The 23,190-nt window shown below is 40.2% G+C and overlaps 1 pseudogene; it reads right to left on the bottom strand.

Annotated features, from left to right (window-relative positions):
• Window positions 1-19,361: 19,361 nt before the first annotated feature.
• Window positions 19,362-22,103, bottom strand: LOC109126431 (UDP-glycosyltransferase 76E6-like; annotated as a pseudogene).
• Window positions 22,104-23,190: the final 1,087 nt, after the last annotated feature.

Genomic DNA, 23,190 nt, shown 5'->3' on the forward strand with positions numbered 1-23,190 from the left:
TTGATATGAGAAGGTTTTTTCTAACTTTGCTTGTCAATACAACACTTGTCGCTCTATATTTGTGACACGTGTCTTTCTCACTAATCTTAAACATTTTTTTATATACTTCATTTTATTTATATCTTATATGGTGTTTGCTTTTAAAATAATAAATTTTACATTGTTATAAAAATATATTTCTTCCAATTTTTAGTTTTAACATATAATATACTTTCTAATGAAAGCATATACCATATAACCTAATTAAAAAAAAAAAGTTTGTCGACTTTTAAAATTAAAATTGAAGCCAAATTAATTTATGATAGACTAATTTAAAAATAGAAAATATGTTCTAATATATTTAAAAAATCACATTGTATTCAGTAATCATATATATTGTATTAAAGACAAAACTAAGATAAAATTAAATTATATTTAATACTCTATAGGTTACAGTTTGACTGCTTTAAAACGCATGTACTAAAAGAAAATAAAATAACATAATTGCTTAATCACCCCATGAAATAGTAGAAAACTATAGTTTCACAAAATAATTTAATGGTAATTGATTAATTATACTATTTATTTTAAAATTATTAGAAAATAGAGATAATATATAATCTAAAAAATATTAAATTTGACACACTTTTCTTTTCATGAATTTATACAAAATTTAATGCGAGATATAGTATAAGATATTTCAAAAAAAATTATGACATGAGCCATATTTTAATATGCATTATTCCAAAAAAATTTATATTAAGGATGATTACAAGATTAGAGAGTACATACTATAGCATATGATAAATCGTGAATACCCTTATTAGTTATTCAAAATAACCATTGGTGATTCTTCTGCTACCTTTAAAAAACATTAAATTTGATACATTTTTCTTTTCATGAATTTTATCCAAAATTTAATGCGAGATAGTATAAGATATTTCAAAAAAATTTATGACATGACCCATATTTTAATATGCATTATTCCAAAAAAAATTACATTAAGGGTGATTACAAGATTAGAGAGTACATATTGCAGCATATGATATTTAAAATAATCATTGGTGACTCTTTCTGTTACCTTTTAAAAAATATTGTCTAGATTCATAATCTCATTAGTATAATACAAAATTCAAGTTTTAAAGTTTAGTTTATTGATTGGATGAATTTGAGCCGGTCTGAATTTTTTTCTAACATATTATATTTTAAAATCATCAAAATATGATGGAAAAGTCAACATATAGATATTATAAGTTCAAATATAGTTCATCAAAAAAATATTTAGATGTAAGTTAAAATAAATTAGAAATATAGTTATGTCAGAAAAATAATTAGAATGTATCTGTAACATCCATGAACCGGAATCCCGGTTTGGGAGTTGCATCGGTCGATGCATAGTGTGCATCGGTCGATGCATGTTCAATTCTCTGCGTTTTGACTTAAGTCAAACGCTGTGTTTTGGTCAGAAGAGAAAGGGAAAACCCTTAGGGTCGTGTCTTTTTTCTCATTAGACGTGTGTAGCCGTTTTTGAGAGAAAAGAGAAGGGAGAAAGAGTTCCTGAAAGTTCTTGGTGATTTCTTGAGATTTGAGGCGTTTCTTGGTGAGATCTGTAGCTGGGATCGTTGTAGGAGCTTCCTAGAGGCTTGTTCTTGATTGTTTGAGGCTTAGTTCTTCTGTGGCAAAGGTAAGTGCATGACCATGGCTTATCTAAGCTAGAGGATTCTTTAATCTGCTTGTTGTGTGATGTTAGGCTTGTTAGATCGTTGTTAGGGACGTTAGGAAGCTTTCTTGTGGCTTGGGATCGAGTTTTGTGGTTGTAGGAACGAAGATCCGGCGAGAAGCTTTGGGGAAATCACGGTGCTCGACGTTGCGTCGATCGATGCATATCTTGCATCGGTCGATGCAAGTGCGAGGACGGTGCGTAAAACTCTAGGGTTTTCGTGTTACGTCGAGCATGCATCGGTCGATGCAAACTGGGTATCGGTCGATGCAAGTTACACTTGCATCGGTCGATGCAGCTTCTGTGTCGATCGATGCTTCCCCCATTTGGCATCGGTCGATGCATGTGTGGCGTCGGTCGATGTTGATTGTTGTGTGATGATTATTGATACTCTATTGCTTGTGTGTATAGCCCAGTAGATGGGAGGATTGCCTTACTGAGTGTTTATAAAATACTCATGCATTGCAATAGGTGTTTGTGGTGCAGGTAAAGGCAAAGTGTGATCGTGGAATCCAGGCAATGAAGAGGAGGATGTTCTAGGGACTCGGTTTGATGTTGTCTGGCATTGCTAGGTTGCTAGAGTTGGGTCATTAGAACATTGTTAGGTTGCTGGTTCTTTGATTCTTGATGTTTGAATACTGTTTATGTTGGAGTTATGATTATATTTTATTATTGGATTATTATTGGATATTGGATGGATATTTCCGCTGTTGAATGTGTTGTGGTTAGGTGGCTAGTGGGTATGGGACCACTAGTTTTATTTTATTTTATTATATTATAATTATTATTTCTTTATTAAAAAAAAAAGGTCAGTCGTTTCATTTTGGTATCAGAGCTCTTACGGTTCTAGGTTTGGGTTCACTAGGTTTCTGTTGTAGATGTTTGGGGATTTGCATGCCTTGATTGATTATGTGAGTTAGTCAGTTGTGTATGGCATGGAGTCCTAGAACATCCTCTTTGAGCCGAGTGTGTGATTCCACGGTGAGTTTAAGTTTCTGTGTTATAATAGAAATTGTTTGCTTAGCCTTCTGTTCATGGTAGTGCAGATGGTTAGAGAGGATGCTGTGGCTGGTTGAGGTCGTGGACGCGGACGTGGTCGCGGACGTGGTCGTGGTAGGGGCAGAGCCCCAGTGGTTAGTGAGACCGAGGACCAGAGTGTGACAGCTGAGGGTGTTGGCGAGTCGCAGGGTGTTCCGGGGGATTCCGTGAGTGTGGCAGGAGGGGGCGGTGTTGATGCTCCAGTGGCCGGTGATGCTAGGGTCCTGGGTGTGGGGGTCCCAGCGGGTGGAGTCCCTGGTGTTGACGTTGCGGCTTTGCTAGCACAGTTGTTAGAGCGGTTACCACTAGTGGTACCGGCTCAGGCTCAGGTAGTGCCACCAGTGGTGGCGGAGGAGCGGCAGCTAGTGGCTGCGGATGCGGAGCTCCATGCTCGTTATCTCAGCATGTTGACAGAGATGGGTCGGTTACGTACTGAGCAGTTTTCGGGAGGTGTAGATCCTACTGCTGCGGATGCGTGGAGGAGGAGAGTGGAACGTAACTTCCATACTCTGAGATGTCCTGAGGAGTTCTGGGTGGACATAGGGGTCTACTTTTTGAGTGGTGATGCTGAGTTGTGGTGGAGATCTGTGGCTGCTAGAAGGGTGCAGCTGGAGATGACTTGGGCTGACTTCGTTTTGGAGTTCAACCGCAAGTATTTTCCTAGGGAGGCATTGGATCGGTTGGAGGTGCAGTTCCTTCAGTTGTCTCAGGGGACCCGGTCAGTGCGGGAGCTGGACTTGGAGTTCAGTCAACTTCTTTGTTATGGAGGTCGGGCTATGGAGTCTGAGGAGGCTCAGGTCAGGAGATTTATGAGGGCTCTACGGGATGAGTTGAGAGTTCACTATAGAGGGAAGTATTATGCTACGCGTGCAGAGCTGGTTGAGACTGCAGCAGAGATTGACGAGGATATCCGGGCACAGTCAGTGGCGGTAGCTCCAGCAGTTCAGCCTAGTAAGGCTCAGCAGCAGGGTGGTTCTAGCAGGGGTGGAAGGCATGCTCAGGGAACCAAGAGGAAGTGGGAGGCTACGCAGAAGCCGAGTGGTGCGGGTTGTTCGGTTGTGGGAGCAGGGATCACAGGGTTGCCAGTTGTCCCAAGAGGAGTGTTCCGACGGCAGGACCTCCGGTATGTTATCACTGTAGGGAGACGGGGCACATCAGGCATTTTTGTTCCAAGTTGCAGCCGGCAGCAGTGGCAGCGCTGCAGCAGGTGCAGCCTGGAGGTCAGCAGGTGGCACGGATTGAGCAGGCGCCACGGGTTTACACAAAAGCTGAGGCTGGTGGAACCAGTGCCGGGGCGATCACAGGTATATTTTCTGGTACTTTAACTTTGTGAATTTTAGTAGGTTCAGATTGTATATGTTTCCTGTGATTAAGTGTTAGGTTCTCAACACATGAGGTTTGTGTAGGGACCTTGTTGGTGGGCGGGTTTAAGTCCCATGTTATGTGTGATTCTGGAGCTTCGCATAGCTTCATTACTCCAGAGTTTGCAGAGTGTGCGGGGATCAGCGGGGATCCTGGAGAGCGTGCATGAGTTGTCAGGGTTGCGGGAGGTGAGTTCCTGAGAGTGATTGGACGAGCCAGAGGAATTGATATTCAGATCGCAGGAGAGTCGTGGCCAGAAGATTTGCTTATCAGTCCAGTGGAGCTGTATGATGTTATTCTCGGGATGGATTGGTTGCATCGGCATAGGGTTCATTTAGATTGCCATCGGGGTAGAGTGGAGTTTGAGCGTTCAGGAGGGAAGTTGGTTTTTCAGGGTATTAGACCGACTTCAGGGAGTCTCGTGATCTCAGCCATTCAGGCTGGGAAGATGATCGAGAAGGGCCGTGAGGCTTATCTGGTTACTATATCTATGCCAGAGTCAGTGGGGAAGTCTACGGTTAGCGGTATTCTAGTAGTGGAGGAGTTTGAGGATGTGTTTCAGTCTTTGCAGGGATTACCACCATCTCGGTCGGATCCTTTTACCATTGAACTGGAACCGGGGACGACACCGCTATCCAAGGCTCCTTACAGAATGGCTCCAGCAGAGATGGCAGAGCTGAAGAAGCAGCTAGAGGATTTGTTGAGTAAGGGATTCATCCATCCTAGTGTATCACCATGGGGAGCGCCGGTGTTGTTTGTGAAGAAGAAGGATGGGAGTTTCAGGTTATGTATTGATTATCGGGGTTTGAACCGGGTCACTGTGAAGAACAAGTATCCTCTTGCTAGGATCGATGAGTTGTTGGATCAGTTGAGGGGAGCTACTTGGTTCTCCAAGGAAGATCTGGCGTCGGGTTATCATCAGATACCGATAGATGAGGCAGATGTGAGGAAGACTGCTTTCAGGACTAGGTATGGGCATTATGAGTTTGTGGTGATGCCCTTCGGATTGACTAACGCGCCAGCAGCATTTATGAGATTGATGAACAGTGTGTTTCAGGAGTTTCTGGATGTATCTGTCATCATTTTCATCGACGATATCCTGGTTTATTCTAAGAGTCCTGAGGAGCATGCAGTGCATTTGAGGGCAGTTATGGAGAAGCTGCGGGAGCAGAAGTTGTTTGCCAAGTTGAGCAAGTGTAGTTTTTGGCAGCGTGAGATGGGCTTTCTGGGTCACAGTGTTTCTGCAGAGGGGGTTTCTGTAGATCCAGAGAAGATTCAGGCTATCAGAGATTGGCCTAGACCACAGAATGCCACAGAGATCAGAAGTTTCCTTGGATTGGCAGGTTACTACAGGAGATTTGTGCAGGGGTTTGCAAGCAGAGCACGTCCTATGACTAAGTTGACAGGGAAGGATGTTCCTTTTGTCTGGTCAGAAGAGTGTGAGGAAGGCTTTGCAAGCCTGAAGGAGATGTTGACTACTGCACCAGTGTTGGCTTTGCCTGAGTAGGGAGAACCCCATGTGGTTTATACAGATGAATCTAGAGTTGGTTTGGGGTGTGTTCTGATGCAGCATGGGAAGGTGATTGCCTATGCTTCGCGGCAGTTGTGGGTGCATGAAGGCAACTATCCTACTCATGACTTGGAGATGGGTGCTGTAGTTTTTGCCCTGAAGATTTGGAGATCTTATCATTATGGTGCAAAGGTACAGGTGTTTACAGATCATAAGAGCTTGAAGTATATATTCACTCAGCCTGAGCTGAATTTGAGACAGAGGCGGTGGATGGAGCTTGTGGCAGATTATGATTTGGAGATAGCCTATCATCCTGGTAAGGCTAACACGGTTGCAGATGCTCTGAGTAGGAAGAGGGTAGCTTCGGTTCAGGAGCAGGAGATGGAGTCTCTGGTAGGGGTGATCAGTGCTTTGAGCTTGTGTGCTGTTTCACAGGAACCATTGGGTCTGGAAGCAGTAGATAGAGCAGATCTTCTGAGTAGAGTGCGGTTGGCTCAGGAGAAGGATTTGGGGCTGGTGAATGCCTCTAAGGATGTGGATTCAGAGTATCATGTCTCAGATAATGGTACTATCTTGGTGCACGGTCGGGTTTGTGTGCCCAAGGATGAGGAGTTGAGACAGGAGGTTCTGAGAGAGGCTCATGCGAGCAAGTTGTCTATTCATCCAGGAGCGACTAAGATGTACCGTGATCTCAAGAGGTACTATCATTGGGTCGGGATGAAGAAGGATGTAGCTAGTTGGGTTTCGAGGTGTGATGTGTGTCAGCTAGTGAAGGCTGAGCATCAGGTTCCTGACGGGTTACTGAAGAGTTTACCCATTCCTGAGTGGAAGTGGGATATGATCACCATGGATTTCGTGGTAGGATTGCCAGTGTCACGGACCTTTGATGCTATTTGGGTCATTATGGACCGGTTGACTAAGTCTGCACATTTTCTGGCCATTAAGAAGACTGATGGAGCAGCGGTCTTGGCTAAGAAGTATGTGAGAGAGATAGTCAGATTGCATGGGGTGCCAGCGAGCATTGTGTCTGATAGGGATTCTAAGTTCACTTCGGTGTTCTGGAAGGCATTTCAGGCAGAGATGGGCACTAAGGTGCATATGAGTACAGCTTATCATCCCCAGACAGATGGACAGTCTGAGAGGACGATCCAGACGCTGGAGGATTTGCTGAGGATGTGTGTGTTGGATTGGGGTGGCCATTGGGCAGATCACCTGAACCTGGTAGAGTTTGCTTACAACAACAGTTATCAGGGGAGTATTAAGATGGCTCCTTATGAGGCTTTGTATGGGAGGCCATGTCGTACACCATTATGCTGGACTCAGGTGGGGGAGAGGAGCATGTTTGGTGCTAGTTTTGTTCAGGAGACCTCAGAGAAGATTCGGGTTCTCAAGCTGAACATGAAAGAGGCTCAGGATAGGCAGAGGAGTTATGCTGATAGGAGGAGGAGGGATCTTGAGTTTCAGGTAGGAGACAGAGTGTACCTCAAGATGGCCATGTTGCGGGGTCTGAACAGGTCATTGTCAGAGACTAAGTTGAGTCCGAGGTATATGGGTCCGTTCAGAGTGATTGAGCGGGTTGGACCAATGGCATATAGATTGGAATTACCTAAGGTTATGCGTGCATTCCATAAGGTTTTCCATGTGTCTATGTTGCGGAAGTGTCTCCGTGAGGGTGAGCAGGTGTTGGCTAAGATTCCTGAGGATCTTCAGCCTAACATGACTATGGAGGCGAGACCAGTGAGGGTTCTCGAGAGGAGGATCAAGGAACTTCGGAAGAAGAAGATTCCTTTGATGAGAGTCTTGTGGGACTGTGATGGTGTGGAGGAGCAGACTTGGGAGCCTGAGGCAAAGATGAAGGCAAGGTTCAAGAAGTGGTATGAGAAGCAAGCCGCGACTTTAGCTTGTTTAGCCTGGTCCCATCTGTAATCCGTGGCTGGAGCGGGAATGGAGTATTCCAGCCCATCTCTCTTGTTACTCGGTAGCTTGGGGTGGTTGGTTGTGCGACTCAGTAACAAGATGAGGTGGTGTTGGGGTACAAAGTTTCCGTGAGGCGGGGTTGTGAAGGAAAGTTCCTGGAGGAGAAGTTTCCAAAAGTGGAAAGTTTCCAAGAATGGAAAGTGCTAAATATGGAAAGTTTTATGGGAGTAAGAATTTGTCCATTTTAGCGGTGGAGAGCCTGAAAGGGGGCTTGTGTGTGGCCTTAGTGGCGGACTTTCAAGTCATAGTGCCTGTGTGTGGCGGTCTTGTTAGACATTGTGTGGCCTTTGTGGTGGGCTTTTAGCCAATTGTGTGGCCTTTGTGGCGGGCTTTTAGCCATTTGTTGGCCTTTGTGGCGGGCTGTTTAGCCAGAGTGTCTTTGTGACAGTCCTTCGGGACAGATGGTCTTTGTGACGGTCCTTCGGGACAGATGGTCTTTGTGACGGTCCTTCGGGACAGATGGTCCTTGTGACGGTCCTTCGGGACAGATGGTCTTTATGACGGTCCTTCGGGACAGATGGTCTTTGTGACGGTCCTTCGGGACAGATGGTCTTTGTGACGGTCCTTCGGGACAGATGGTCTTTGTGACGGTCCTTTGGGACGAGTGGCCTTGGTGGCGGTCCTTTTTAGGACATTTGTTGGCCTTGGTGGCGGTCCTCGTGAGGACATTTTGTTGGCCTTTGTGGCGGCCCGTGTGGCGTGTATATGATCCTTGTGTGGTCATGGGGTATCCCGGTGAGGGGATATGTGGTTGGTAGGGCATTGAGATGTTTTACGCGAGCCACGGGAAGGAAACCTGGATAGGGATAGGACTCAGACGTGTTCAGAATTGTTTGCTCACGACTCTTGGGGGACTTAGGTTCTCCTAGTACTGCTATATTCAGAGACTTTGTGGCTCGGGAGTATGGTTGGTATATCGACTTCGGATGACGATCCGGGGGCGCGCTGTAGGGTGGCAACCCGGGAGACGAGTTGGACTTTTCCTTATATATTATGGCATGCGGGTCTTGGCCCGATGAGGAGCCAATAAGAACTCAAGGTTTAGGCCTATGAGTAAAGGAAAGTCCAAAAGTCGAGAGCAAATGACGCCTGGAGCGTGAGTCTATCGCCTAGAGGTGACTTTCTGTAGATCAGTCGGAGGACTGCGGGCCGTGGAGACGGTTGCACGGGAGTCCTTGGCTGATGGTTGTTCGGGATTCGAGGGCGAATCCAGTTTGGTGGGGGAGAATTGTAATATCCGTGAACCGGAATCCCGGTTTGGGAGTTGCATCGGTCGATGCATAGTGTGCATCGGTCGATGCATGTTCTATTCTCTGCGTTTTGACTTAAGTCAAACGCAGCGTTTTGGTCAGAAGAGAAAGGGAAAACCCTTAGGGTCGTGTCTTTTGTCTCATTAGACGTGTGTAGCCATTTTTGAGAGAAAAGAGAAGGGAGAAAGAGTTCCTGAAAGTTCTTGGTGATTTCTTGAGATTTGAGGCGTTTCTTGGTGAGATCTGTAGCTGGGATCGTTGTAGGAGCTTCCTAGAGGCTTGTTCTTGATTGTTTGAGGCTTAGTTCTTCTGTGGCAAAGGTAAGTGCATGACCATGGCTTATCTAAGCTAGAGGATTCTTTAATCTGCTTGTTGTGTGATGTTAGGCTTGTTAGATCGTTGTTAGGGACGTTAGGAAGCTTTCTTGTGGCTTGGGATCGAGTTTTGTGGTTGTAGGAACGAAGATCCGGCGAGAAGCTTCAGGGAAGTCACGGTGCTCGACGTTGCGTTGATCGATGCAAGTGCGAGGACGGCGCGTAAAACTCTAGGGTTTTCGTGTTACGTCGAGCATGCGTCGGTCGATGCAACTTCTGTGTCGATCGATGCTTCCCCATTTGGCATCGGTCGATGCATGTGTGGCGTCGGTCGATGCTAAGTCCTGGTTTGCTATTCGTTGTTGTTGATTGTTGTGTGATGATTATTGATACTCTATTGCTTGTGTGTATAGCCCAGTAGATGGGAGGATTGCCTTACTGAGTGTTTATAAAATACTCATGCATTGCAATATGTGTTTGTGGTGCAGGTAAAGGCAAAGTGTGATCGTGGAATCCAGGCAATGAAGAGGAGGATGTTCTAGGGACTCGGTTTGATGTTGTCTGGCATTGCTAGGTTGCTAGAGTTGGGTCATTAGAACATTGTTAGGTTGCTGGTTCTTTGATTCTTGATGTTTGAATACTGTTTATGTTGGAGTTATGATTATATTTTATTATTGGATTATTATTGGATATTGGATGGATATTTCCGCTGTTGAATGTGTTGTGGTTAGGTGGCTAGTGGGTATGGGACCACTAGTTGTAGTTTATTTTATTATATTATAATTATTATTTATTTATTAAAAAAAAAAAGGTCGGTCGTTTCAGTATCTATTGTTGATATCAATTTTTCTGATTTTGTCTTCTCTTCCATCCACACCAATTGACATGTTGGAGAGTTCGTTTTTTTGATAATGAAAAGAACATAATGAATAAGAATAGAGACAAGGACCGAGAAATAACCGATCATCATAGAAGTATAACACATATTAAGCATTCATATAGAGTTTCTAATTCACAAGAAATTTGTTAGGAGGCTAATTGAAGAAAATCAAACCATAGCAATATATTGTGGAGTCAAAAAGAAAATCAAATATTAAGATTGAGTTAAAGAATATATAAAATTGTAAAACCACTCGCAAAGAGATAAATATTTATCAATTATTTTTCTTTACGATTGAGACTAAAACATAATTTTTATTTATTTATTTCATGGTTAATGAGTTTCGCTAATAATTGTCTGGTTATAGAGATCTGACGAATCATCATATAAGTCTTGACCGCATCCATATATTAAAGCTTTGGGAAAGATGTAGGGAAAGATGAAATTTATCTTGAAATATTTGTAAACTATTTTCAATATTCAATTTTCGTTTTGAATGTGTGATATATGGTCTCTACACAAATTCATGTGTGCTAAGACTATCTCTAATATATATTTTATTTTTAACTCTAAAATAGAGCATAATGTTTTTTAATGTATATAGAATAGAGTTAGTGTAAAAAATTAATGTTGCATATAGAGTAATCCTATCATTTACTCTATTTTAAAGTAAGATATAGAGTAGGGTTAGAGCAAATGTTACTCTATAAAAGAGTATTGACTTTAAAATAGAGTAGGGTTGGAGATGCTCTAAGAACCTAACAATTTATAACAAAACAATAAATCCAAAACAACATAACTTTGAAGGATTTAATTACTTCAATCCAAAAAAATTACGATATATTTTGTTTATTTTATTTTGCGTCCAAACATTAAGAACCATATATAAAGGAACACATATTAAACATTTTTTTAAAAATATCATATTAAAAAAATCCAATTCAAAAATATATTTGTAAATTTAAGGTATATCATAATTAATAAAAATAAAATTAAATATATAGATGCGCGAGCCTATTTCTAGTATATATATACGTATTGGTCCGTGACCATTTTCCACACCGGTATTAATTCAGTAAATTCAAATATTTTCTATTAATATTTCATGAAATTGTTTTGGTGTGTTGAGAGCACACAGCAGAGCAGCTAATGTAGATTTCATATAAATAAAGAAATTGACATATAAGTGTCAACTCAATATCCACAGAATTAACACAATGATGACTTACAATCAATCTCATAGTCTCATACTAAATTATGATATGTGTATATATAGTTCCAGTGTCAAATCCAGAAATTAATTTGACCCGAGGCAATAATATTGTATCTTAAAAAAAAAAAATCATGTTTACTAAAAACTTAATAAATTAAATAAAAATAAAGTTATCTAATATAGTGTTTATGCTGTTACCAATAAAAAAAATAGAGAATATGCAGAGAATACCATTAAAAAGAAAAATAATTAAGAAAATACCATTTGTCTACAGTATTTTTGTTAGAAGAGTACTAAAATTATTTCCACCATATTCTTCTTTTTACCATGAAGCACGATCATTTCTTCTATCATAATATGTCACAATTGGCTCCACAAACACACCAACAAACATTAATTCTTCTTTTCACTGCCTTTCTTCTTTTCGGTTTCTCTCATTCAAATTGCATAAGATATCTCACTTTATCTCTCTGGATTCCAAATTCACTTGTAATCTCAGTTTTTGAGTTTTTTTTTTAAATTTAATTCATAGCATTTGCTTTTGTAACACGCTACTTTATCATTACAAGTGACAACATAATATCTCTCTCTTTAATATGTTATTTTCTTAAATTACAAGTTATTTATTAAGATTAAATGTGATTTCTTTTGAAAACATGATTTTTAATATTAAAACACATTGTTTTTCTAAATGATACGCTTCTTCTTTCAGTATATCATGATACATTTATTAACTGACATGTTTTTTTCACAAATAACAATATGTTGTTGTACTTTTGTCGTTGTTTGAGGACAGTTTTGATATTTCTCTTCTCTCAAAAATGGTAGTTACCTAAATTTCTAACACAATGGTATTTTCTTAGTTCTTTTTGAATCCAGTGTTAGTTACTAATATTACCCAAAAAAGTATTGGGGTTTGTATAGTATGAAATGGACTTTATAATTTTTGGTTGTGCTTAGTTATGTTTTATCCATGATTATGTTTCTGTCTTTAAGTGCCTACTTATGGGTTCAGAGCATTTGCAGCCTACTTTTGCTTAAGTTACATTTAAGGACAGAGGTTATCATATTACTTAGATTTGATGTTTTCTTATAATGATGTAACAATAAAATGACAAAAATATTTCGTTTTTGTAGTGAACAAGTATGTTAAGAAGATGGAATCATGGACTTGAAATATGAAATCAAAAAAATTTATCTCTTGGAGTACATAGCTTGTAAGCAGGATAGGAAGGCTTATCGTAGGAGAGCAATATGAGCCAGTATGATCATACTGCTTTCATGTGTATTCTGTTAGATGAAAGCAAAGACACCGCAATGTGATAGATTTGATAAGAGTAAGAACACATAATGTGTTAAAGGAAGAATTATATTAGACTCTCATAATTAGAATGTTACAAGAAGAATAATCTTTTTGTTTCCTTTTATTTAAGAAGAATGCTCCATCAAGAAGAATAATCTTTTTGTTTTCATTTTTAAATGTTAGGGTTTTGTGTTAAAAATAATAGTCGGATGGTGCGTGTTGTTATTCAAGGTAAGTTGATTGTATTGATTGAGAGAATTACAATATATATACAGCTTGTAACCTTAGGGTTTAGGACTAATTAATTACATATATAGCCTTACTATACCATCTCCTTATACACCCCCTCAAGATGGAGGCAGTTCCTGAACTCCAATCTTGTTAAATAAGGTCTTGAAACGAACAGGATGAAGTGGTTTTGTGAGAGCATCAGCAAGTTGGTCTTCAGTCGAGATGTGCGCAACACGTAAAGCACCGGATTGAATGTGACCCCGCACAAAATGATAGTCAATCGCAATGTGCTTCATCCGTGAGTGGAACACCGGGTTTGCACACAAGTAAGTTGCCCCCATGTTATCACAGTACACAACCGGCGCTGTTGGTAACGAGATGCCTAACTCGGAGAGTAAGGAACAAATCCATTTTAACTCGGATGCAGTATTCGCCACCGCCCTGTACTCGGCCTCCGTGGATGATCTTGCAACACTCCTTTGCTTCTTAGACGACCAGGAGACCGGGCTTCCTCCAAAGTAGACAATGTATGCATTTGTGGAGAGACAGTCACCCACATCACCACCCCAATCAGCATCAGAAAAGGCATGAACAGAAAGAGGACAGTCAGACCTGAGAAATATGCCATGTGATTTGGTGCCTGCAAGATACCTCAATACACGTTTTGCTGCTGACCAGTGAGCGGTGGTTGGCTGGTGCATAAACTGTGACAACCTATTGACAACAAAAGCAATATCAGGTCGCGTGAAAGACAAATACTGAAGGCTTCCAATGACCATGCGATATTGTTTTGCATCCGGGAGCACCGTGCCAGAATTGATTGTCAGCTTCGGAGTGTGTGACATCGGAGTCGGAACCACAGTCGCTTCAAGCATGTTTGTTCGTGCCAATAAGTCTGTAATATACTTCTGCTGCATTAGATGCAATCCGTGACGAGTACGAGTAGCCTCAATACCAAGGAAATAGCTCAGAGGACCGAGATCCTTGAGGGAGAAGCGTGAAGCAAGCGATGCATGGAAAGGTCGAATAAGATGTGAGGGCCCTGCGATGATAATATCATCAACATACACCAAAACATAGAGAAAATCACCATTGTGCTTGTAAGTGAATAAAGAGGTATCGGATAAGCTATTTGTGAAACCAGCTTGAAGAAGAAAAGTGCGGAGTTCCTGATACCAAGCCCTTGGTGCTTGTTTTAAACCATAACGTGCTTTCCTTAGGCGACAGACATGGTGTGGACGATCTGGATCCACAAACCCTGGTGGCTGTGTAATGTAGACCTCATCAGTTAAGGTTCCTTGCAGGAACGCATTATTGATGTCAACTTGGTGAATAGCCCAATTCTTCTTTATCGCAACTTCAAGAACTAATCGAACTGTCGTTGATTTAATTACCGGGCTAAAAGTTTCCCCATAATCCAACCCATACTCTTGATTGAATGCCCTAGCCACTAAACGTGCCTTGTACCGTTCTATAGACCCATCAGCTCGATATTTAAGTGTAAAAATCCACTTACAGTTAATTACGTGTTGTCGCGGTGACGGTGGTTCCACATCCCATGTTCGGTGACGCATTTGAGCATCCATCTCCTCACACATCGCATTTCGCCAGTTGGGGTCTTTCAATGCCTGAGCCACAGTCGTCGGAATGACAGGTTGGGTTTTGGCCATGAGATTAAGTCGCTGTTTGGGTTTGGTGATCCGGTTTTTGGCTCTAGTTTGCATTTTGTGGTCATTTATCGGTGGAGGTGGTGGTGTGGGTATGAGTGGTGTAGAGGATGCGGAGGTTGATTCGGACGGAGTGGTGGTCGGAGAATTTGTTGAAATCGGGGAAGATGACAATGTGTTCGACAAAGGCGAAGTGGGCTCTGGCTGTGGATTTGTTGGTAATGGGCTTGGAGATGTTGTAGATGGGCCTGATCTTGGTGGATTTGGTGGAGATGGACTTTGTTGTTGGGTTGGTGTAGTATGTGGTGAGTTGGGTGATGAAGACGGGGAATCAGAGGAGGACGAAGTGGTGACTCTGTTTTGCGACGGAGGAGACTGATGCGGCGATGTTGAAGGGGGAGCCGACGATGCCTGATTGGTTGAAAGCACCGGTGACGACAGCGGTGATGGTGGAGACGGAGGATTAACGGTTCGTGGAGGCACAACCACAAACGGAGCCTGATTCGAGAACGGAACAGAGACCGGCAAGGACTGCAAAGGAGGCGAATTTGAACTGAAGGGGCAGCTTGTTTCAACAAACTGAACATGCCGAGAGACATAGACACGACCACTGACTGGTTCCAAGCATAAGTAAGCACTTTGGGTGAGGGAGTATCCGACAAAGACGCATGGTGTTGAACGATCTTCCAGCTTGTTTGATCGATAGGGACGAAGCCAAGGGTAACAGACACAACCAAACACACGCAGTTTTAAGTAGTTAGGAGTCTGTTGAAAGAGCTTAGCATAAGGAGAATCACCTTGTAACACGACCGTGGGCATACGATTGATCAAATAGACAGCTGCTGCAAACGCATAAGGCCAGTATGCTTTAGACATCGAGGCATGACTGAGTAAAGCAAGTCCCGTTTCAACAATGTGGCGATGTTTGCGTTCCGATATACCGTTGTGCTCCGGAGTATGTGGCGGAGACGTCATATGTGATATACCGTGCGAGACTAAGAACGAACGTAATGCCAAGAATTCACCACCATTATCGGAGTATAGAGTGCGAATCTTACTCTGAAACCGATTTTCCACCAAAGCCGTGAATGCCACAAACACCTCTTTGACCTGAGATTTCTGTTTCAATGGATAACACCACGTATATCTCGTAAAGTGATCAACAATTACGAGATAATATTTGAAATTATCTGTAGACACAATCGGTGATGTCCACACATCTGTATAAAGATACTCTAACGGTTGGGAGGATGTGATCGTGTTTGTAAAGAACGGCAACTTTTGACTCTTATTGATTAAACAGTCGAAACACGACAAATGTTTTTGCTTGGAAGAAGAAAGCGGTAAAGAAAACTGAGAAATAACTGTTTTTAAAACATCCACTGAGGGATGTCCAAGACGGTAATGCCACGAAGAGAGGTCGGCTTTGGAGGTGATTGATGCGGAAAACGACGTGATGGTGTTATTGCAGACCGGCCACTCATAGAGGTCATCCCTAGTCCTGCCTTGGAGTAATCGGATTCCCGTGCGGAGATCCGTCACCTGAAAATGCGCGGGAAAGAATGCCACAGAAACCTTATTATCATTGCAAAGACGGTAAACTGAGATAAGGTTTTTGCAGACATCAGGCACGTATAAAATATCTCTAAGTTTAAGAGAAGTAGATGGTGTAGGAAGTAAACCAGAACCGGTATGAGTGATCTTCAACCCCGACCCATCTGCAATTGCTACTTCTTCTCCACCATTATATGGCTGATGCATAGACAGGTTGGCAAGATCAGAAGTTAAATGATGAGTTGCACCGGAATCTAAGACCCAGTTCGCCGCATCGTATGGTGGTGCCGTGACCAGGTTCGCTCTTGGCTGCCATGGAGTCATAGAGGGTGAAGGATAACCACCTTGGGAAGGTGAATATCCTCGACCAGAATGTTGAAACTGAGAGCACCAGCGAGCACTATGCCCATGAACCCCACAAATTTGACAACGCCCCTGATATCCACGTCCAGATGAACCGCGAGAGTCAGAGCGTGAATTAGATTGTCTTGGCTGCCACGGCTGTTGACCACGAGACTGATGATGATGACGGTTGTTGTTGTTCTTGTGAGATACCACATTTGCGGAAGCAGGAACAGAGGAGGAGACAGTCATCATCGTCTGAAGCTTCAATTCTTGATTGATCAACTTTTCCAGGACAATCGTCAAAGTGGGGGTTGTGTCACGACCTTCGAGTTGGTCGATCACCGACTTGTACTCTTCAGGGAGACCACCAAGGATATAGTCAATCTGGTCTTCTTGAGGAAGAGGACTATCAAGCAAAGCCAATTGATCAAACCTGGTCGTAAAACCTTGGAAGTAATCTTCAATGGATCTGGATCCTTTCTTCCAATTTTTCAGTTGTTCACGAACCTGTTTGATATGAGTGCGACTCGGTTTTGCGTATGTATCAGCAAGAGTGTTCCAAATCTCGAGCGACGTCAAGGCGATAGAGAGGAGAGGTTGCACCGAGACGGATATTGTTCCACGAAGACTGGAAAAGATGAGCTGATCCTGCCTCTGCCAGTTTTTGTAGGCTGGATTTGCAGAGGGAGCACCATTGGTGGTGACTGTAGCAGGAGGGACAACCACGGATCCGTCGAGATAACCGGCGAGATCATAGCCCTTGCACAAAGCATAGACTTGACGTTTCCACATCAAGTAGTTTGTGGACGTGAGTTTTGTCACATTGGACATGTTAATGTTGAGAAGGGATGTAGCATCTGCAGTGCCAACAACTTCAGAGAAAGAAGACATGGCCGGTGGAAACAGAGGAGAGCAAGAAGAGAAGGAGAAAAGAAAGAAGCGGTGGCCTTAAAAAATTTTTAGGTCTTGAGATCTTACTGCTCTGATACCATGTTATTCAAGGTAAGTTGATTGTATTGATTGAGAGAATTACAATATATATACAGCTTGTAACCTTAGGGTTTAGGACTAATTAATTACATATATAGCCTTACTATACCATCTCCTTATACGTGTGCGTGTGGAATAATTTGAATTAGATGTTCATAAAATCATATGGTCTTTTTTCTCCCTATTTGTGTCCCGCTATGATATGCACATGTTTATTTTTTTAGAAACACACATTTATTTTAGAAATGATTCAATAATATTCAAGAAAGATTCTTTAACATTTAAAGTCCATTTGGAAGACTCATTTAATTCTCTTTTTTACCTTTTCAATATTATATTTTTTTTTGTGGGTGAGAGACTCATTGAGAGAGACTACCACTACACATGCTCTTATAGGTTTATGAACCAGAATTCAGTTTTGTTGTTTTTGTTTCGATTAACCACTATAACGTAAGTTTCTTGTCCAAGATACCAAAAGCCAAGATTTTCTTTTCTTAGATTCCAAGCTCAAAAATATCAAGATCGATGACCATGTCCCTGCAGGATGCACCTGTGAATACCCACCCCAAAAGAACTCAATTACTAAGACCTCAATTGTTCTGTTCATATTTGTGTTGCGTTAAAAAACCGAAAAAGCTAAGATGAGTTCAGGTTTTAATGACACTTGTTTTTGTTTATTTTGACCAGTAAATAATTTATCAAGTTAATTTTAATTGTCGTAATTAATCATATCATCATATGCATAAATCCCTATGCATGTGTGGGTATTGCCTAGTTTTACATAATGACTAGTCCTCTTGAAGTGTACAACTAATCTTGCTAGTTGTGCGAAAAACCTCCATTTATAACGGAGCCTCTCAGTTTCTCTTTCAAACTGACAACTCTCTTCCTTATCTCTTCTCCTTCTTCGTCTGCCATTAACATGGTCCAATAGGTTACAAATATTAATATAACTATCTACATATTCCCAAATTTGTTTTCTTGAATATGCCTAAAAAAGACCCAATATATATATTTTTTACCCCAAAATGTTTTTTGGTTTTGGGTCTACATTGCTGGACGGTCAATTACAAGGGACATCCTAGTCATCATCTGTTAACAAAACACTAACCTCGTTCATGTAGAAAATTCAAAATTTAGTTAGGTTTATATAGTGTTAAGCACACCTTAAAGTTATGATACGATTAATCAAGGTAAATAGCCGTTTTTCCAGCAAAGTACATGAACTCATCCTAATGAAAAAAAAAATTCTTTTTTCCCAAATAGGAAAATTGTCTTTACTTGTGATGAAAAAAAAAAAAAAAAACACGTAACTAATTTTGCAAGATCAAGCTTGATCAATACACTTCTTCTCTAATAATAATACACTAGGTATCAACCCGTATTATGTGCGGGATAAATCGATTTTAAAAAAATAATATGAGTAAAATTATTATTTGAGATTTAAGATACGTTTGTGTAAAACAAAATATGTAAATAATTTATTTTTTAATTCGAATTTGTATTTATTTTCTGTAATATATGTTTCACCCGTGAAATATTTGAACTTGGAAAAGAATTTTAAGATGGTGTGGAAAGTTTTGATGTTTTTTTGTGGTTCTAAAAATCAAATTCATGTTTCACATTATTATCAACATCACTATGCTATTAAATAGATCAAACAAAAATTTTTAGACTAATCAATTTAATTTAAACTAATCCTAAGTTTAAAAATGCAATGAGAAAAATGTATAAAAGTGGTAAATAAATGAATAATTTTTTATTGTTTGTGAAATGTAATTTACTTCTAATAATTAAATATGTTATGTGAATACATTTCTGAATTTAATTGTTGATTAAATCTTTAATTTTTTAAAACTAATTAAAAAAACATTACCTTATATATGTCATTGATTGACATATTTATGTAAAATAGTAATGAAATGTAAGGGCATTTATTAAAAAAGACACAAAAGCTATGTGAGTGTGACACATCAGCTTTTTGTGTGAGAGTGCTTCTCTATTAATATATAGGGGATGAAGTTCAACATTTTCACATTGTTTTCAAGTATTTGACAAGCTCATCCAAAGCGTTGTATGAGGTATCCCCACTTTTCACAGAGGCTTTTAGCTTCTCTTTTAAAACAAGGGCTCTCTCCTGCATCTCGGCACCTTCTTCATCCACGATCAACCTCTTCACATCCCTCTCAACTTCTCCTCTATCCACTTTACTACCTTCCAGCTGAAAACCTATTCTCCAAACACTTTCTATATACAGTGCGTTCAAGTTCTGCTCCCCATGAAAGGGCATGCATATCATTGGAACTCCTTCTGCAATGCTTTCAAGTGTTGAGTTCCATCCACAGTGGCCCCAGAAGCCTCATACTGCAGGATGTCTAAGTACTTCTATCTGCGGTGCCCATTTTACAATGTATCCTCCTCTTTCTGAGACCATTGTATTGACTTCATCTGGCAATGACTCAGAGCCATCTCGGATGACCCATAAGAAAGGTTGGTTACTATCACACAACCCCCAAGCTAATCTCCAAAACTTCCTTAGTTCCCATGTCAAATATGCTTGCCAAGCTTATGTATATCACTGACCTCGGTTTCTGCTTGTTTAGCCATTCGATGCAGCTCTTGTCCTCGTCAAGTAAACAAGAAAGTGGGGAAGCTGTCATGTGAAGAGGACCTATAGGGTACATCGCAAGTCCAATGTTTTGTTCCAGCCATGACAAAGACGAGCTCTCTCAACCAAGTCGCCTTGGTCCAGTGGTAAAAGGAGAAAATTCCTGCCACCTGGGTTCAAGTAGCATTGGCTACATGGGTTTGAAATTTAACATGGTTTTCCCCGGCCTCAGGAGATTAGTCTTTGGGCCTAGGAAACCTTTAGGATCACTCCTGAGTTATCAAAAAAAAAATGACGAGCTCTCTAGACAGCTCACGGTGTTGATGATAGCAGCAGAAGCTGTTCTTTTGTTGGCTACTTCCCTACGTAACTCGAATAATCGATCTATAGGCCCAAATCCTGAAGCCAGTAGGTCTTTGTATTGTAATGGATACAAATTTTCCACCACCTGTTCTTGCATTTCATGATCAACAAAGTTAAAAAAAAAAAAAAAAAAACTAGTTTAATAAATCCTCAAAACAACCTTATGGGATGTTAAGCTAGTTTTGCAGTACCTTCCATGTCGACCAAGAACTTGTCGGCATTGAGTTTGCTTCGTACACAACGTGAAACATAATTTGTAGCACTAGTAGTGGTAAAGATGATACTTGGAAGGTTGAACTCCTTAGCTGCAGCTCCACAGAAATACATGAACTCGTCGTAGATGATACAAGCAATATCACTGGCTTGTTGCAGAAGCAACTGAGCGATACTGTCCTTGAAGCTTGTCTTACTGGTTTTGTTGAGGTTTATCATAAACTCGATTGCTCCGAGTCATTGGAATTCAGACTCTGGTAAGCTTTCTTTTAGGGTGACAAACTGAAAGCCAGGAAAGTGTTTAGAAGAAGAGCTTACTTGATTGAAGTGTCCCTTGTAGAAGTATAAGAATGTCTAGAATATTCTAAAGTATATTCGTTAAGAATTACCTATATCTTTATATATAGAAACTAGGTTAATTAGCTTCTCATCCTATTCCCTATATATATAAGCATATGTAATTCATTGTAATTATTATTAGAGTTAATATACTATTCTTAAACACTAAAGTGTTATTCTCTCATCAACCTATCATGGTATCAGAGCCACAATGATGTAACGATTGGCTTTGTTCCTGTATTCTAAGCTATGTGCTTCTTTTGTTTATTTTTGTTTTTAAGGCAAGTGCTTCCACATTCAAGTTCATCATGAACCTCTGAATCTAAGCTATCGCGCTTCTCTTTGTTCAGATCTGTCATCATAGATCTCTGAATCTAAGCGTACTTCTTCTTTTTACTTTTCTTTATTTTGTTTTTTTAAAAAAATGTTTTCATCATTCAAGTTTCTTATAAGCCTCTGAATCAAGCCATAATGCTTTTCTTTTTTAAAAAAAAAAAAAATCATCTTATTCCAGTTTTCAAGCCATGATGCTTCTTCAAAATTTTATTTATTATGTTTCAATTCAGTTTTAAAAAAGAAAAAAAAAACTTTGTTATTATCATTCTCTCACGCCAAAGTGCTTCTTTCTTTTTAATTTTCTTTTAAAAAATATATATATAGATATAATTCTTTCAATATTTTTGTCGTTCTTTTGTTTATTTCAAAAAAAAAAATCATCAATTTTCTTCCATAATCAAGCAAACTCCAACCTTCTCAGCTGTACAACGATCTCTCTCATAAAGACGTTTCCAGATCTGGCTGCCACCACCAACGACGTTGTGTTCATTCGTCGTCTCACAATCTCTCTCCCTCAAACATTTCCACATCATTGATCAATCTCAAACCGCTGATTCCACCGTCTCTTCATCACCGCCTTGAGATTGAGAGGACGTGTAGAAGTATAAGAATGTCTAGAATATTCTAGAGTATATTGGTTATATATCTTTATATATAGAAAGTAGGTTAATTAGCTTCTCATTCGATTCCCTATATAAGCATATGTAATTCATTGTAATTATTATGAGAGTCAATATACTATTTCCTAAACACTAAGGTGTTTTTCTCTCATCAGCCTATCATCCCTCAACAACTGTAATTGAGTAGCCCTTCGAGCTTATTGCTTTCCCAAGTTGCAGCATTGGAGTAACATGACCTTGAGCAGGAATTGGAACTAGAACTATCCTTCTCTTGGCTTCCCTTTTCTCCATTGCTTAACGTCTCTCTTTTTTTTTTTGTTGCAGTGCGGAACATATCTCTATATTAAATGATTATAAGAAAAACCAATTGCATTAGCGTTGAGTAGAAAGGAAGAAAGTGACATTTATTCCACGAAAAACGTGGTTCTTGTTATAGATATATTGTATTAGGTGGATGCACATTATCGGCCCATTAACATGAAACCTAAACCCTAATATTGTGTACTATATATATGTTGTATACTATACAACAAATGAATAGCAGAAAGAACTATTTTCCTAAAACCTTTACAACACGTTATCAGCACGAAGCTCTAACCCTAACTGAACAAAAACCTAGCCGGTGTCGTGTATGTATTGTGATGTCGCTCGCCTCCTAAGTCTCCATATCCGTTTAATATAATATCCGATCCTTTGAAGCATGTCTTAATTCTAAAAGATAAGTAACTCATGATTTTTATTATCATTCGGCTCATGTTATAGTAACCCCATATTTGATAATCAATCGGTTGGTCATAAGTTATTGCTATAATTACCCGGTTTGATGTTCATTAATTATTGCATAATGAGATCTGTTTGTTATTTTAACGAATACATGTGGTGGAATTTTACTACTTATTGTTTGAACTTAGTCAGATGTTTGATTTGGTTTGTTTAATTCTCCCGAGCTAAAGACATTCGGTTTTTGATCTCTAATGATTCGTATTTTATATGTGTGATAGGAAATAATTGGTCATTAATATTGCTGTCAAGATCCTTAGCCGGCACGTTTTTGTTTTCAACATCGTTTCCCATCTCTGCCGAATTCCATGACCGATACATCTCCACTTTCTAACATCTTCTCGTTTCCAAATTCTATAATCGAGATAAGTGCGGGCATTCGGTACCCATTTGTGTTCGGTTCGGGTATTTCGGATTTTTAGGTTTTCGGGTTTAGAGGTATAGGACCCGTTCGGATATTTCTAGATTTCGGATTCGGATTGGGTTTGGTTCGGGTAATTCGGGTTCGGATTTGGATTATCCAAAAGTTCACAAAACTCAAAATTTTAATATCTAATTTAGTCTAAATTATTCAATAATACGCAATATATCTAAAAAT

The sequence above is a fragment of the Camelina sativa genome, chromosome 9 (assembly GCF_030686135.1).
Source record: "Camelina sativa cultivar CO46 ecotype springtype chromosome 9, ASM3068613v1".
Classification (NCBI taxonomy): domain Eukaryota; kingdom Viridiplantae; phylum Streptophyta; class Magnoliopsida; order Brassicales; family Brassicaceae; genus Camelina; species Camelina sativa.